General features: G+C 42.7%; 1 pseudogene; it reads right to left on the bottom strand.

Moving 5' to 3' along the window:
* Nucleotides 1-1,335: 1,335 nt before the first annotated feature.
* Nucleotides 1,336-1,450, bottom strand: LOC120095707 (U6 spliceosomal RNA; annotated as a pseudogene).
* Between the last annotated feature and the right edge of the window lie 16,853 nt (nucleotides 1,451-18,303).

The following is an 18,303-nucleotide window of genomic DNA, read 5'->3' as shown; positions in this document are numbered from 1 at the left end:
TCTAAGAAAGCTTCATCTGAAGATACTAAAGGTATAAAAGGCTTAGGGAACTGTGCCTGTCTCCTAGGTTTCTTTGAGAAAAAAGCCCAGGGGAGGATGGTTAGGAGAGCGCCTATATCAGTGTTCCTTTAACACAGTCCCAAGTTATCTCCTCTAGGTTTCAGATAAAAAGATTACAAAGGAGTCATCCCCCACATGGGAGTCTGAGCAGACTTCCCAAGTCCAGGAAATGCCTACCCTTATCTCCTTTAAATTGTGGGGTCTTTGAAACACTAGAACATTTGTCTGGCTGCTTTGTCAAGGGTTTGGGCCTCACTGTGAATGATTGTATCCTTTTTTTAGTCTTCTTGAAGCTTGGGAAAAGGTGGAAGAGATAGAGCAGAAGTAGACAGAAATGCAAACAGAATATTTCCCTCTCCTGAAGGAGGACAGTTGAGTAAAAATTGTTTTTGAGATGGTTTGTCAAGACTGCTTGGCCCTCATGGTATGTCCTTGGAGTCAGGCTGTGGCAGCCCCAGGCGGTCCACCTGATCTGCTTACCTGGTGACTGTTGGGAAAGACTCTGGGAAGCTTCACTTGTTTTTTTTTTTTTTTTTGTTTTTTGTTTTTTGTTTTTTTTTTTTCTTCCTGGGTCTGGAGACACAAATTATTCTCCAAGGAGGTCTCTAGTGAGTTAGGCCCCAGGTCAAAGAGCATGATTATCAGTAGCTTAATCATCTGGCCTCAATTTGGAAAGTGTGGGTTCCCTGACCACCACCAACCTACCAAATTAGAGTTGCTGAGCCAGGGGGAAGGGGTGACCAGGGGGAGTCCAATGCTCTGCAGGGTTCGTTTTGTTTTGTTTTGTTTTTATTGGTTTTATTAATCAGTATCCCAGTTGCTTGTCGAGTGACGATAAAAGCTTCTTTTCTTTGCAGAAACCCTTTCCTAACTAGCCTTTCCCCACAAGACAGCTTAATTTTTAGCTTTTGCAGAGTTCTTGTGTCAAAACCTGTGCTGTGTGGAAGGACAATCCTAGAACTGTCTGGAAACAGTTCTTGGTCAAAAGTCGTTAATAGAGACAACCGAACCAAGGAGTTTCTTTAAATCAAGATAGGCGGTTGGGGATTTAGCTCAGTGGTAGAGCGCTTGCCTAGCAAGTGCAAGGCCCTGGGTTCGGTCCCCAGCTCCGAGAAAAAAAAATCAAGATAGGCGTGTTATATAGGATAAAGCTGGCTAAGTTACCATAAATGGGGTTGTTAACCTAGGCTCCACAGGTAAATAATTGAAAATGACATCTTCCTTCTACTGTGCCAACAGAAACCAGCAGGAGTAACACGGATATTTCTTTATTTTTTTTTAATGGAACGCTTCACGAATTTGCGTGCCATCCTCGCGCAGGGGCCATGCTAGTCTTCTCTGTATCCCTCCGTCTTTTTTAAAGTGTATGTGCTGCTGAAGCGAGGAGCACAGATATTTCTATTATTATACTCCAGTTGTTGTCAGTGGCTTGAAGGACCATTTGTTTTCATTGCAACTTCGCATTTGTTGTTAGATCTGTCATTAGATTTTTAAATTTTGTTTTATTCTTGAGAGTATAACAGAATTACATTATTTCCTCCCTCCCGTTTCTCCCTCTAAACCCTTCCATATACCCCTCCTTGTTCTTTTTAAACCGAAGGGTTCTTTTTTCATTAATTGTTGTTACACCCATCTATACATAGGTATATACCTAAATAGATAATAGAACCTATTCAGTGTCTATGTTACTTGTACATATTGCATTTTTTAAAATGTTAACAAGAACACATTTTAAAAATATTCTGAGGACTGTACATCAATATAATTGTCACCTTTCTGATCCTATGATTTATATTATGTACATCAACACTTATTATTAATATTACCGTTCTTTTGAGACAGGGTCTCATGTATGGCAGTTTGGATTCTCCTCTATCTTTCCTACATGCAGGAATTACAGATGTGTAGGTGTTCATTACCTTGCATGCCCACCTTATACAGTGCTACAGTTCAACCCCAGGACTTTGTACCTGCTAAGCAAGCACATGACCAAGTGAGGTACAGCCCCGGTCCCAGCCCCAGCCCCAGCCTCAGCCCCAGCCCCAAGCCTGAGAAATATTAGTCTAAGCAGTCTATAGGTTTCACTTCCCTCAAGACAATTCTCTATATTATATTATGCTAGATGAGTTTGCATCGCGTTTCCAGAAAAGTCCGTAAGATTTAAGGAAGGTGAGTGACCCATGCTTAAAAGGACTCCTAAGTTATCAAATGGTTCAAACAATGAGCAAAAGACCCTTCGAGATTAACTCCGTGTTAATCATTACCAGTAACATAATGGAGGCTCCCCAAGTACTCCTCACACTTTTAGACCAAAGACAAAAGTTTCCTTGCCCTTCCTCACTTAGCTAGTCTCATGGGTAGCCAACCCTGGCAGATTATGGACGCTCCTTTGTTGGTCTTGACTGGCAACCTGACTACAGGATGTCCTGCTACTGTCTGTCTCACAAGCCTTTGGTTCTCTACTTATTTCCTGAACATTAACCTAACAAATGTACTTTGCCCTCTACGTATTTTAAGTATTCTGATCCTTGTGGAAGGGGACGATGAGTTATGTTTCCTACTAGGACAATGGTTCTTAAGTTTGATATTTGAGGCCATGTGATTAAACAAACATGAATGCATGGGTTCAAATCTTGTATCCGCTGCTCATTAGCTGGTTGACTTTGGGGAATTGATTTCTATGCCTCTGCTTCCTCTTCAGCCATGTGAAGATGATACATGGATGTGCTTAGGACAGTACTTGGCATGCAGTAAGCATGCAACAGATGTTAGTTGTTATGAAATATACAGAATTCAGGGACACGGTCCAAACTTCTTATTCAGAGTCTCTGGGATCTTGGCCATCTGCATTTTATCAATCTCCACAGGTAATTTAATATGTTTTAGGAAACCCTATTTTTTATTATTGCCCTCTAAGCAGTCATTTCAGATATTTATTCCCTTACTGTCTCCCAAGAAATTTTAGTGTTCAAGATGCATGGTGCCATATATCTGTTTGTGTATGTGACCCTTTGAAAGTTGTCATATAATTTAATATCTAGTTTTGCATACCATCCCACAACAACCAGTGTTTAAAATCTCTCCTAGTTAAGAGACTCTGCTTCAAAATAGATTGGCCTCTCCGTCTTAACTGTTTATTTGAATGAAATAAGGAAGCTTTTTAAGGAATATTCATGCATGAGATGACCCCGGACTAAGGAAATTGGACCCCGCTGAGGTGGGCTTCTTAAATAGCTCTACCTCGATGTAGCCTACAACCAGAAGTGCCGATCCAAGCTTTGGAGTTTGGTATCATCTTAAGGGAGATTAAGATCTGGTCAGGGAGCAGACTTACAAATATGAACATAAACAACGGCATGGGAAGTATTGCCTGAAGTTCAGAAATGGGAGAAATTAATACACTGTTCTGGTTTACAGAAGCTTACAGCTGGGTGCAGACACTGAGCAGGATTGGATAGAGTCAACGGACAATGAACCCCAATTTCTGTAGAAAAGTACTGTCTCCGAGATATAAACGGACATAGAGGGACTGAGTCATGCTCCCCCCACCCCCGGAAGTGTGCTCACCTGATACCTGTACAGGTGACGTTTTTTAGAAACAGGATCATTGTGGGTATAACTGAGCTAAGATCTCAAGATGGGGGGAACACTCGGAATTAAAGCAGACCCCAATCCAATGAAAAGTGTCCTTAAAAAGGAAGAGGAGAGGAGCAAAGGTTGTGGGAAGACAGGCAAAAATGGAAGGATATGTCTCCAAGCCATGGAGCAGTAAGGCCTGATGGTTGTCTCCAGAAACTTGTAGAAGGCTTGGTTCTCCCCTAGACTGTGCACAAAAATTCCAGCCCTGCTTACAGCTCATTTCAGATGTCTCCTGTGTAGAGCTGTTTATCCAGTCTCACTGTTGTGTAAGGCACTTACCTGAGGTCATTTTCCCCTGGAGGCCCTTAGAAACTAAGACCTTGTGTATCTCAGAATTCTAGGTGCCTTAAAACAGACAATATGGCTACTTGTCAAGAGTTCAAGTCTTGGGGTTGGGGATTTGGCTCAGAGGTAGAGCGCTTGCCTAGCAACCGCAAGGCCCTGGGTTCGGTCCCCAGCTCCGAAAAAAAAAAAAAAAGTTCAAGTCTTACCTGGAGTGATGGAAAAGAAAAGCAGGGGAGCCTCTCTTGCAAGAGAACGTTTAGTCAAACGTTCCAAGGGTGATGGTGGTGAGGAAAACAGCTTGATTGAATAAAGGGATTTTATTGAGGGAAATCAGAACCATAGTGTGAGTCTAGATAGGGAAGTTGTTGCTGCATTGTGCATGGACCAGTGGTCCCTAGAAAAACTGAGTCGACATGATATACGCAGAGGGCTCTGTGGAGGGCTCGCTATGGAGAACATGGAGTACAGGAGCCAGTACTGTAACTTTTAATGGCTGAAGGCCTGAAAACTGCGAGAATTCCAATGTCTGAGAACAAAGGCCAACGCTCTAACTCCAGAAGAGAGAGAGAATTCACCTTTCACTGCATTACGCTGACTAAACCCTCAAGCACATTGGATGACGCCTTAAGCACATGGGTGTATGCTGAAGTATATGGTTTAAAGACTTGTCTTGTCTAGACACCAGTGTGTACTGGTACACATACCAGGAATGCCTCTCTGTCTTTCCCTGTCTCTCTGTCTGTCTCTGTCTCTCTTTCCCTCCTTCCCTCCCTCCCTCCTCCCCCACACATACACACCAGAAACATTTTACAAACACACACACACACACACACACACACACACACACACACACACACACACTCACACCCCAGAAATACATTTCCCAGACATCCGAGTATTTCCTAACCTGGTGAAGTTGACAGTTAAAATAACGCCCATACACAGTGTGCAAACAGGAGGGCTGCGGAATGTGACCTGAGGAAACCAATGTAGTCAGAAAACAGTCTGGCTCAGATGATGTGTGACTGATAAACAGCTAGGGTGCGGGAGGCCACCTGAAGCTATAATACAATTAAGAAAGAGAAGTGTAGGAAACCTGAACTGTTAGGGTGACTTTAGAAAGATTTTTTTTAAAGGAATTAGTTTAATTTCATTTTTGTGTGTGGGCGTTTTGCTTTCAGGTGCCCAAGGAGATCAGAAAAGGGCACTAGATTTCCCTGGAACTGGAGTTAAAGACAGTTACGAGCTGCCATGTGGGCACTGGGACTCAAACTCTGGTGCTCTTTATCAATGAGCCACCTCTCCACCACCACCCCCCCTTTTTTTTTTGAGGCAGGGTTTCACCATGTAACTCTGGCTAGCCTAGAACTTGTTATACAGGCAAGAGTGGCCTAAAACTCATAGACTCACCTGCTTCAACCTCTTACAAGCTTGGTAAAGGTGTGCTACACCATGCCTAACTGGAAAGAAAAAATTCTTAAATTGGTTCATGTAATGAAGTCCACAGGAAGAGCAAGGGAGGCCTCTACCTTACCTGTGTGGCATAGAAGGAGTAAGAAAAGGAGGGGGGGAAGGAGGAGGAAGAGGAAGAAGATGAAGGTGTTTCCATGGTGACCAAGGCTTGCACTCTGGCAAATAGTGTGTGTCACCTACAGAATCACAAGATATTTTGCTTTCTCTAATTCACTTTAATTTTCAGTTTATTTTTATTTTAAAATTTTAATTTAATTTATTTTTTTACTTATATACTTCACGTCCTGCTCAAGCCCCTCCCCCCATCACTCACCCTCCCACGATCCTTCCCTATCCCCCCTTCCATTCTCCTCTGAGAAGATGGGGTATTTCCCCTCCCTGGCACCTCAAGTCTGTGTGAGGCCAGGTGATTCCTCTCCCACGAAGGCCAGACAAGGCAGCCCAGCTAGAAGAACATATCCAACACATAGGCAACAGCTTTTGGAATAGCTCCCATTCCAGTTGTTCTGGACCCACATGAAGATCCAGCTTTATATCTGCTACATATGTGTGGGGAGGCTTAGATCCAGCCTGTACCTGTTCTTTGGTTGGTGGTTAAGACTCTGGGAGCCCATAGGATCCAGGTAAGTTAACTCAGCTGGTCTTCCTGTAGAGTTCCTAATCCCTTCGGGGCCCACAATCCTTCCTCCTATTCTTCCACAAGAGTCCCCAAGCTTCATCCACTGTTTGGCTGTAGATGTCTGTATCTGAGTCTGCTGGTGGTTGGAGACCCTCAGAGGAAAACATATTCTTGTCCTCGAGCATAACAGAATATCATTAAGAGTGTTAGGGATGGGGGCTGGCCTACGGGTCTCCAGTTGGTCTGGCTTTTGGTTGGCCATTCCCTCAGTCTCTGAGTACATACCATGCATGTCCTTTTGGGACTGGGTTGCTTCACATAGCATGATATTCTCAGGTTCCATCCATTTTCCTGCAAAATTCATGATGTCTTTGTTCTTAGTAGCTGAATAGTACTCCATTGTGTAGACGTACCACATTTTCTTTATCCATTCTTCAGTTGAGAGATATGTAGGTTATTTCCAGTTTCTGACTATTATGAATAAAGCTGCTATGAACACAGTTGAGTCAGTATCTTTGTGGGATGTTGGAGCATTTCGGGTATATGCCCAGGAGTGGTATCACTGGATCTTGAGGTAGAAAACTATTCCTAGTTTTCTGAGAAATGGCCAAATTGATTTTCAAAGTGGTCGTACTAGTTTGCACACCCACCAGCGATGGAGGAGTGTTCCATTTGCTCAATGTCCTTGCCAACACGTGCTCTCTCTTGAGTTTTTGATCTCAGCCGTTCCGATGAGTTTAAGATGGAGCCTGAGAATTGTTTTGATTTGCATTTCTCTGATGACTGAGGACCTTGAACGTTTCTTTAAGTACTTCTCAGATATTTGAGATTCCTCTGTTGAGAATTCTGTTTACTGCTGTACTCTATTTTTTTTAAATTAAGTTATTTGGGTTGTTGATGTCTAAATTCTTGAGTTCTTTGTAAATGTTGGATCGTAGCCATTTGTCAGTAGGGTTAGTGAAGATCCTTTCCCAATTTGTAGGTTACCACCTGGTCCTATTGACAGTGTCCTTTGTCTTGTAGAAGCTTTGCAGTTTCATGAGGTTCAATTTATCAATTGTTGATTTTAAGCTCTGAGCCATTGGCATTCTGTTCAGGAAATGTTCCCCTGTGCCCATGTGTTTGAGGCCCTTTCCCAATCCCCGTTCTATGAGCTTCAGTGTTTCCAGTTTTATTTTGAAGACCTTAATCCACTCGGACTTGAGTTTGTGCGGAGTGATAAATATTGATCTATTTTCATTCTTCTACATGTAGACCCAGTTAGTCCAGCATATTTGTTGGAGATGCTTTCATTTTTTAATTGTATGGTTTTGGCTTTTTTTATCAAAAAAATGGAATGTCCATAGGTATGTGGGTTTATTTCTGGGTCTTCGATTCCATTCCATTGATCAATGTATCTGTTTCTGTACCAATATCATGCTTTTTTTTTTTTTTATCATCTGTAGTACAGGTCAGGGATGGTGATTCCTCCTGAAGTTCTTTTTTTTTTTTGGAGCTGGGGACTGAACCCAGGGCCTTGAGCTTCCTAGGCAAATGCTCTACCACTGAGTAGATAATCCCTAACCCCCTGAAGTTCTTTTATTGTTCAGGATTATTTTGGCTCTCCTGGGTGGGGGAAGGGAAGCTTATCTGTGTTACTCAGGAGTCTGAGGAAGGTGAAGGAGAGGTGGCAGGAGAGTGGAGGTCTCCTGGGATAGCAGGCTACTCAGCGCAGTTTGCCTTGGCCTAGAGGGCTCAAAGAGCAAAATTTAGCTTATTTTTCAATAACTTCGTTGAACTATATTTTAATATCATTTACCTGTGTCTACAATTCAGTGTTTTTTGGTAAATTTACCAGGTGAGACATTCATCAACATACCTAAGTGGCAGAATACTTTCATGTCTCGAGTAAGATTCTTAAGTTCATTTATAGTTAGTGACAGTTCATGCTGTCACTCATAGGCAAAAGTTTATGTCAGTAATGTATGTATGTATTATCATCTAATGAATGAAAAATTACATATTTATTCTGAACTAGTACATGAAAAAAATTTACATGTATAGTCTGAAAAAGGAATTCCTGAAAATTGGGTCTTTTGAATCTAACTTATTTTATTTCACATGGTGTTTTGATGTTTATCTCCCATTTAGTATGAGTCAAACCTCTCCCATCTGAGTCAATAATCTCTTCCTTCTAATTGATAAATGTTATGCTCTTGTATTTGTTGGCCATAATTTATCTATCCAGCCACAGACTGGTGAACATTTGAATTATTTTCAGTATATGCTGTTTGGAGCATCCTGACGTACATCATCATGGGAGCAAATGCTTTCTTGTATCCTGAGTGCAAACTCAGACAAAATTACTGGCTTTACTAACATCTTCATTATAACTTATGAAAAACATCATTTTATATTCTTATTACCTATAGATTAAGGGTTTCTTCTTCATGCCCTCTTTAATATCTATTATTGTCTGTATTCTGGTACTGTAGTTGCTATGAAATTTTGTCTTCTCATGGCTTTCTTTTGTGGTAGCATAATAATTAATGATGTTGAGCATCGTTTTGTGTGGTTCACAGTTGTTTATATATCCTCATTGATAAATGGACTGATCTGTGTTTTGTTCATATTTTGATTGTTGTTACTTTGTTTTTATTGAATTTGTGAATTCTTTATATATTATGACTAAAAGTCTTTCACTCGACATGAGTTTAAAAAACATTGTCCTCCCTCCCAGTCTGCTATTTGTTTCATTTTCTTCCCTTTTATGTTTTTAAAGATCGATTTTATTGAATGTGTTTGAGTATTTTGCCTATATGTAGGTCTGTGAACCAGTATACAGTATCCACAGGGCATCAGGTACTCTGGAACTGGAGTAATAGATGGTTGCTGGCTGCCATGTGGGTGCTGGTAACTTAACCCAGGTTAAGACCATCAAATGCATTTAACTGCTGAGCCTTCTATCCACATCTTTTCATTTTCTTTCTCCTTTTTCCCTTTCCTTCCTCCCTTCCTTTCTTTCTTCCTTCCTTTTCTTTCTATCTTTTTTCCTTTTCTTTCTCCTCCTCCTCCCTCCTCTTCTTTTGATGCAGGATTTTTCTGCATACGTAGCCCTGGCTGTCTTGGAACTTACTCTATAGACCATGCTGGCCTTGAACTTGGAGATCTGCTTGCCTCTGTCTCCCAGGGGCTGGGATTAAAGGCCTGTGTTATCACTGCCTGGCTCATTTTCTTAATAACATAGTCAGTCAAATAGCAAAACCTTTAAAATTTGATAAGGTCTGATTTACCATTTATTTTCCTGTATGGATTGTCCTTTTGGTGTTTTATTTAAGAAATCTCTTACTCAAGGTTTTGAAGATTTTCTCCCATGTTTTATGTAGATTTTTCTCTTAAAGGCCTTTCTTCTACAAACACACACCCATATACATTCTGTATATAACACACACACACACACACACACACACACACACACACACACACATTCCATACTGAGTTAATATTTACATATGCTATGAAGTAGAAGTCTAAGTTCATCTGTGTTGATGAATATCTGTTTTCCCCAGCACTGCTCACTGGACACAGTACTCTCTTTAGTAAACTACATTGGTAGTCTTGCCACAAATCAGTTGACTGAGTACAAGTATTGGTTGAAGACTCCCTGTTCTCTTCCACTGGTCTATGCTGTCTCAGTAACCATCGCTTTATGGTAACGTTTTATAATAGGAAATGAAAGTCTGACTTTGCTGTTTTATAAACATGTTTGGATCTTCTAGGAGTTTTTTTTAATTACCATATAAATATACTTATTTCTCAATTTCTTCAACAAAGAATGAAAAATCTGAATGGAATCTACAGATCAATTTAGAGATAGTGACCAGATTAACAATGTTGTGTCTTCTGATTCACAAACATGGTATGTATCTGAATTTATTAGTATCTTCTTCAGTTTCCTCAAAGTTTTGTAAGTTTTGATATGTAAGTCTTTATCATTCTTTTCTCAGATTTGTTCTCTACTGTTTTACTACTAGAGCATTTTCCTGATGCTCTTTGGATGGTATTGTATTCTTAATTCCATTATTGAATGCTTTACTACTAATGTACCTGAATATATTTTTCCAGCTATTAAATAAATTCTCTCCCCAGTTAATAAATACTTTTAAATTAATAGGACTATGCGTGTATTAGCAAGGGAAAGATCTTCAGCCAAGGAGAGAAAAAGACATAAGCCTAAAGACAGGGTCATGTGACAGACACTTATTCTTTTTTTTTTTTTTTTTTGGTTCTTTTTTTCAGAGCTGGGGACCGAACCCAGGGCCTTGCGCTTCCTAGGCAAGCGCTCTATCACTGAGCTAAATCCCCAACCCCCAGACACTTATTCTTAACATCGGTAGAGGTTCATGGTATTCTAGTTTGTGGTAGAGCTAATGGTTTTGTGAGAATAACTATTATTGTGTATGTATAAGTCATCCAAGATTATGTTATAAAGGTCTATGGATGTAGTTTGGTGGTAGAGTGTCTGGCACGCACAAGGTCCTGTATCCAATGCCTAGTGCTAAGAAAACAAAATAAGTTACTGCGATGAATCACATTAACAAGTCCATTAGCTTGCATAGTTACCCCTTTCTATCGTGAGGGGCTTTAAAAGCTACAGAAAGGCCGACTGCAGTTCAGTTTTGTTATCAGTAGTCATGCAGTTCACCCATCAGATCTTGCTTTGTCCTCTAATCCACATCTCCCGGTTTATTAAACCACTAATTATCTCTGGTAACATCTGCTTTGTCCACATTTGTTTGGTTTTTTTGTTGTTGTTGTTGTTGTTGTTTTGGGTTTTTTTGGGGGGGGTTGTTTGTTTTTATTTTTTGTTTTTAGATCCTATGCTTTTGTGGTCTATTTCCTGCTGCTGTACCAGAATGAAAGAGGCGTGGCAAAATAGCAGAAGTGCATTTGGGCTTCTTGCTTGCTTGGTTGTTTTCTACTCCAGCCAAAACCTGTGTGAGAGGTGAGGCAAAAGGAGGCATAACTCATACCAAGCACATCCTCAAAATAACTAACCTACTCTCACTAATGAAACATTATCACTTCTGAAAGGTTTACTCCTTTAAGTTTAAATAAGAGTCTTATGTATCCCAGGCTAGCCTCAAACTTGCTGTGTCAATAAGAATAACCTTGAACTTGTAATTCTCTTGTCTCCACCTCTACAGTGCTGGAATTATAGGCATGTGCTATCACCACACCTAGTTTCAGGCAGTGCTGAGGACCCAAGGCATCGTGAATGCCAAGCTGGCAGTCTACCAAGTGAGCTACAATCCCAACTCTCAAAGTCCCAACTTTTGTTTTATTTCGTTTCGTTTTGTTTTTGTTTTGTTCTGTTCTACAGTTTCTCTGTGTAGCTCTGACTGTCCTCGAACTCATTATGTAGACCAGGCTGGCCTTGAACTCAGAGATCTGCCTGCCTCTGCTTCTCAAACGCTGAGATTAAAGCTGTGCATCACCACCACCCAGCAAGGTCTCACCTTTTAATACTGTCACAAGGGCAGCCGAATCCTAACGTGAGTTTCGAAGGGCCGTAGCACACCTCTTAATGGGATCACTAATTTCTGTGTTTGGTTTATTTGTTTAATGTTTTCATAGAGTAGAGTCTAAAGTGCCCACTTCACAGGGTGGTTGTGATGTGTAAAGTTCGTGGCCTAGATGACGACTGCAACGGAGCTGGTATGCAAAAGGGAGGAGCTGGTTGGGTGTGGTGCACATACCATTAATTGCAACATCTAACAGGCCGAGGCAGGAGGCTCCCGAAACTTGAAGACAGTCTGGTCTACATAGCAAGTTCCAGGCCAGCCAGGCATCCAATTTAAAAGGTGGGGGTGGAGTGGGTCAGGAGTGTCATTCTGCTAAGGAGCTGAGCTCCCGGTTCTTTTCTCAACCTGGAGATTTGAGGGGTTGTTTCAATTGTCCCTGGAGAATGGTAGGAGTGTTACAACTGTCCCCCATGACCAGTAGGGCTCTGAAAAGAACTCTGTAATGGCGTCTTATAGTTCAAGCTGGCCTTGACCTCTTTTTTTTTTTTTTTTTTTTTTTTTGGTTCTTTTTTTCGGAGCTGGGGACCGAACCCAGGGCCTTGCGCTTCCTAGGCAAGCGCTCTACCACTGAGCTAAATCCACAACCCCTGGCCTTGACCTCTTGTTGCTCCTCCTGCCTCCCCAGTGCTGGACTCAAGGGTACGCACCAACCAGCTACCTTTTTTTGTTGCTGCTGCTCCTTAATTCATACGTTTCCTGCTGCCTCTTTCCTCTCGTCCTTTTCACTTAAGTCAGTTGGAATGATAATTGTTAATAATTGGATTCATTCAGACCAAAATGCTTAGAAAATATTCTTGGCAGAGTTTAATAAATTGACTTCCCCATTGTGCTTTCTTTATCACCACAGCTGGAAAAGTATTTATTCATTTTTCATCCCGTACCCCGTCCTGAGTGAAAAGGAAGCCTTGTTTGTTTATTTACTCATTCCCTGATTTATTTATCTTTCCCGTTTCTTGAATGTCAGTTGTACAGCAGGCCCTGTGTTGGTGGGGAGGCAAATTCCAAACAAGCAGACAAACAATGTATGTTTGTCCCACTTTCTAGGGAGAAAGATCTGCATTTTCCATAGTGTGAGAAGGAACATCCATCCACAGAGCCTCACAAGATACTGCTTCGCTGTAGATGATTGGGGACCCCATGAAAGTGGCTTCATTACCTCCCCCTCTGGCTTAGGGGTTCTTTAAAAAAGTTATTACCATCTGCCTGATGAGTCTGCTCAAAGTCACCTTTGAGTGTTATACAAAGTTACAGAAGTAAATAATCCTATTTTTTCCAGATCTCTTCTCTTCTCTTCCCTTCCCTTCCCTTCCCTTCCCTTCCCTTCCCTTCCCTTCCCTTCCCTTCCCTTCCCTTCCCTTCCCTCCCTCCTTCCCTTCCCTTCCCTTCCCTTCCTCCCTCTCTCTCTCTCTCTCTCTCTCTCTCTCTCTCTCTCTCTCTCTCTCAAAGGATACCAGCCCATAACTTCATGACTAACGTTGGACAAGTCACTTGATCGCTCTACGACAGTCAAGTTTTAGTCTCTGAAGACTTTCCTAACTCTAAATTCAGTTTTTCCTCTTCAGTCCCAGGGATGGCAGGCAGGTAACAGTGGGCATGGCTTAACGTACATTCCTGTTGTCAGTGTATAAACACCCAGCTAAATAGATGAGTTCTTAAATGATGTATTGGCTGAAGACGGGCTGTGGAACTGGACATGCATAGCTCTTGGCCTTCTTCTTTGAGAATAAATTGCCAAGAGTAGGAGTTCTGATTTGCTTTTCCCATGCCTGAAATGTGTGTTCCCAGGTGAGTTCCCACACAGGCAAAAGGTTATGCGTGTCTTCCTTTGCAGATAACTTGCTGAATAAATCTGTCTAAGGCACGGATTGAGCATCGCTATCTACTGTTGCTTTTCAGCCAAACCAAGTCCTTTAGCCTGGCCTTTATCAACAATAATGATTAAAGCGCTGTGCCTGCTCTCCGTTGACATAATGTCTTTTGTTTCAAAACTCGAGCGAGGAAAACAGAGGAGTGTTATTTATTGGGCCTCCACAAACTTCAGAACATGTCTCTATGACTAATTTCTGCTAGGCTTTAGTAAGGAAAATAGTGAAGAGGTAGCCTAAAGGTAGACAAGAAATATTGCATAGGGCCTCTGCAGGTACGAACCACAGAGAGCACAGCCTCCGTGGGTGGGGAGAAGGGATGTCAAATTAGAGGAGCTTGGCAAATAGGAATTGATAACTGCTTTATTTCGTACTTTAAGACGAGTAGTTTCCCTCCTGTAACGCAACTGGAGTGTTTCTAGAGTCGCTCGCTGCTGCAGTATTCAGTGATCTAGAACTTTCAGTCATCACACAAAGGTCTGAACTTTTAGTTTATCCTCAATTTACGTCTATAGTTCCTACATTCTATTTTCACTATAGTGGTTTTTAAAAATATTTGTTTTTAAATTATGTGTATGTAGGAGGGCCAGTATGTGTGAGTCCAGGTGCTTGAGGTGACAGAAGGGTGCACCCAATCGCCTGCAGTTGGAGTGACAGGCAGTGGCCATAAGCTGCCGGAAGTGGATACCAGGAACTGAATTATGGTGTTCTGCAAAAACGGCGCAAACACACACTTTCTGAGTCATGTCTCTAGCACTGACTATATTTCAATTCATAGATATGCATTATGTCTGGTAAGGATTTCTATTTTACACCTATAAAAGCCTTTTACTCTCGGATTTAAAACAAAAATTGGGAAGAGGAATTCTCAATCCTAATCACTGGATGTTTGCGAACGATCCTTCCAAATTGTATTTAAAAGAAGACATTACTCGTGTGTGCGGGCCAGCACATAATGGTTTCATTTTATCTCCCTCTTTGTAAGGAGTCCTATCGTGTGCCTGTTACTCTAGTGTGCTCCGGAGGCTCCAGACACAGCCTTCTAAAACTTCTTGCTACATTTGTCCATTTTAACAGCCCACACTGAAGCCAACAGACCCAAATTCCAACCACAAAATCTCTTCTTCCTGCTATAATTTATTACCTCAGACGAAGACAACATCAATTCTCTGAGTCACCATCCTTCATTGCCCCCGCCCTCCCTTTCCCCTCCATCTTTCCCTATGGTATGCAGCCCCTGGGAACCTTGCTGTGTCCACGCAAGAGCTTCTCTGTTTCCACTCGGGATTGGAGCAGCGCTGACTGTGGCAGGCTGTGGCTCTGTGGTTTAGATGATTCCTGTCCACCTCTTTCAGGCCATCCCCAACATTCTGAGTTTTCTAGAGCAATCTTGCCAAGATAAAAATGTAATCATGTCACTCCTGTAATCAAACCTATGTGGTCTCCCTGTTATCTGCAGGATGAAGTCTGTCCATGTTGTCTGGCTTGGGGGCGGGGGGCGGGGCAACTAATCATGGGCTAAAATATATAAATAAAAATAAAATTGCTAGGAGGGATATTTGAAGAGGTCTGAACCTGATTGCTGTTTGTCTTTTTAGCTGTATTTCCCTGTTCCTCCTTCCCTGGTATTCGTGAACTTCCTCTCCCCAGGGATCCTGGTCTCCTGTGACAACTAGATGCTCTTTTCCATCTGTTTCAGTCTTACAGTCACTGCCGCCAAGGTCGGCACTCCTTCATCAGCATCTCCATCTTTGTGTGACCTTGCTGAAGCGCCACCACTCCCCAGCAGCTTTTCATAGTCACATCTGGAACCACATTCCACCCGGAATCATTGACACTATCTATACCCCGCCCCCCATCCCCGGCCCCCAGCCTTCACCAACCCGATTTCTCCTGCAGATTCCACCTTCCATGGACATTGTTAGGTTGTGAGCAGCTCCCCGTGGACTTTCCGGTCAAACCTGGAACACAGCAGGACCAGGCTGCTAGGAGTTTTCGCCTGAATGAGGCACCTACTATGGTTTCCGCAGGGTGCCCCAGTAGGATGGCGCTCCAGTTGTTCACAGCAGAAAACTGCTCGGTAATGCTACTTTTATTACCAGTTACTAGGCTTCCTCATCTAACTTCCTCTCTCCGCTCCTGCTGCTTCTGTGATCCACCCCCCCCCAATAAATGCAAACACATTCTTGTCTCCGGGGTCCGCCTGTGGGGAAGCCCAAAGTCTCTACTGTTAAGACAGGCTGCTTAGCCATTTCCTGTTAGAACCTCGTTTACTTGGAGTACTCTTTACTGGGAAAAACTCCTTGGTGTCAGGAACTGTTGTCTTCCTCTGTATGTTTGTTCCAACCTGAGGTAAATGTCTGAAGATCGAAGAAAAACATGTTTCAATAAAGAAGAAAATCAAATCCGAGAACTTAAAAGAAGGAGACAAGTTAAAAACCTTCAAGGATTTCCAGTAACCCTGTGACTGCCCTGTCATTCCTTGGGAGCTGTGTACATAAAGAAGAGAGTTACCTATAGCCTCCATTCCCCACCTTCCCAGTTAGCTCGAGTTGAGAGTCATTATTTCTCATCTATCTTTGTTTCACCTCTGCCTTTGACCTGTGCGTCTTAACAATAAAAGCCCCTCACCTGCTGCCTGGCCCAAAGAGCGTGCAGATCAAAACCCATCAAAAGTAATAAAATCAAGAGACACGAAGCACCTGAGAGTGCTTTAAAACAACCTTCTATAGTTTATTTTTCAGTAATCATCTATGCCAAGCACTCCTGTACCCACTATAGAAGATAAAACAGCAAAGTTCAAAGTCGTTACGTAAATTGTAAGTTGAGAGCATCCAAGTTAGTGTTCTGCTGTACTTAAGACATGATTTGAGCGGTGACTTAGATCAGGGTCACATGCGGAATGTGGAATGCAGAGGAATGTGGGATGCAAGGGAACTCCTGAATGTGCTGGCTGTCACCTTTCCCCTACCACAGCTTCTTCACCCTCTATCCATCTGACCCATCCCCTCCTCTGTAGCACTCGTTCCCATTTAGCTCATTCTCCCTCTGGCTGCCTCCTGAAGAGGTGATCTCCAGATCTTAAAACCTTTCCTGCAGCCAGAAGGTGTACTTTAGTATATCAGGCCCAGCTGTGTGTCCCCCAGGCTTCTGCAGACATAACCCTTTGACAGTTAGCTTAAAGGAAATAAGAACAGAAAACAATGGCGTGGGGGATTAATACTGGTGTGGACCAACCTTTACAATGAGGAAGGAAGAGGAGGAGGAGGGGTGAGGAAGAGAGGAGGAAAGAGGGAAGGAAGGAGGAGTGGGAAGAAGGGAGGAAGAAAAGGGGAAGGAAGGAGGAGGGAGAGAAGGAGGAGGGGGAGAAGAAGAGGAGGAAAAGGAGGAGAAGGAAGAGGAGGGGGAGGGAGGACGAGGAGGAGGAAGGAGCAAAGAAAAATAACTTTTAGGATTTCATCTTCTCTTTCATTAAATCCTGGTAGGTCAGAACTGCTCCAGTCTAGCCCTAGGAAATAGTATTGGTCTCCTCAGCCAGTACCATTAGGAGGCAAAAAAGGATGAAATTAAAGGGCAGTTTGTGCTCCTAAGTAAAGACCATTGCTTCCCTCAATGGTCCAAACATCTGCAGGGCTCTCCAAGAGGATTAAAGTCAGGTGAGTAGACTGTGCACATGGCTATGGCTGGAAGGCTTGTGAATGGGGCTGGTTCTAATGCGCTTGCCACACTAACAGGAGGCAGACACGAGGCAGGCACAATGGAAACCGTTCTGCGAAGAACTGTTCACCTAGGGTTGCAGTTCTGATGTTCCATAAAATGTAAAATAAAATTTGAGATCGATAAACTCAAAGCTGGCAGGATTTGTATATTAGCATTAATGAACAGTAGAGTTCATGGCTGGTAAAGAAGACACAGTGGCTATGAATTTCAGTCTGTTTTGAGTGCTCTCTGATCAGTATGACAACCAGGTACAGGAAGGTGTCGGAGAAGATATTCAGTCCACGTATCAGTTTGTTGTGAGACCAGTCAATAAGGGAAAAGGAAAAGGAAACACATGACTACTCCGAGGTATGGTGGAGAAGAAAGTTTATTGTACATATGTGAGATTGTGGGAGAGCGCAGCCAGAGGCAGACACATCTGGGAGAGTCCAGAGTGGTCATGACTCTGAGCTATGGGAGGAAAAGGAAGAGGGAGAAGCAAATGCAGTAGCCGGGGGGCCAAAGGTGCAAAAGGGGTGGGTAACCAAGTTGACTGGATTTTGTAGGGAAGAGCCTCTGTGTGAAGGGCAGCCCGGCCCCTGGGCTGAAGAGTTTAGGAGAGAGGGTGGGATATGCCTGCTATACCTTGTGACTGGTAGGGACTGAGGGATGCTGGGAGAACCTGGAGACCTGGTACACTTTGATATGTTAAATTGGCACCTTGGCCATTTGTCTGGGTTTTGGAGCTTAACAACCAAGTAAGAAGCTGCTTTAAGCGAAATGAAAGGAAAAGAAACAAACACCCTCCTCCCCTCCAGCTTCTTGTTCAAGATTTAGATTTCGAGGGTTCCACTCCCCGCCTCCCATTTTTAGTGGTGGTAGGGAGCAATTTAAGGACCCGTAATCCACACTGAGCTACACTCCCAGTCCCATTAGTGATTTAATATAGTGGGACATCAAGCCTAGTGTAGGTAGGGGTATCCTTGTGAGACTCACAGCTCCTACCCCACGAAGTCAGGCTTGATTAACTTCCTCATAGATCCTACCCCTCCAAGCCAAGCCTGATTACCCTCCATTTATTGAGATCCTTCTCCAGGAG

The sequence above is a fragment of the Rattus norvegicus genome, chromosome 11 (genome assembly GCF_036323735.1).
Source record: "Rattus norvegicus strain BN/NHsdMcwi chromosome 11, GRCr8, whole genome shotgun sequence".
Classification (NCBI taxonomy): domain Eukaryota; kingdom Metazoa; phylum Chordata; class Mammalia; order Rodentia; family Muridae; genus Rattus; species Rattus norvegicus.
Note: the sequence above shows the minus strand (reverse complement) of the source record. Positions and strands in the feature narration are given on the sequence as shown.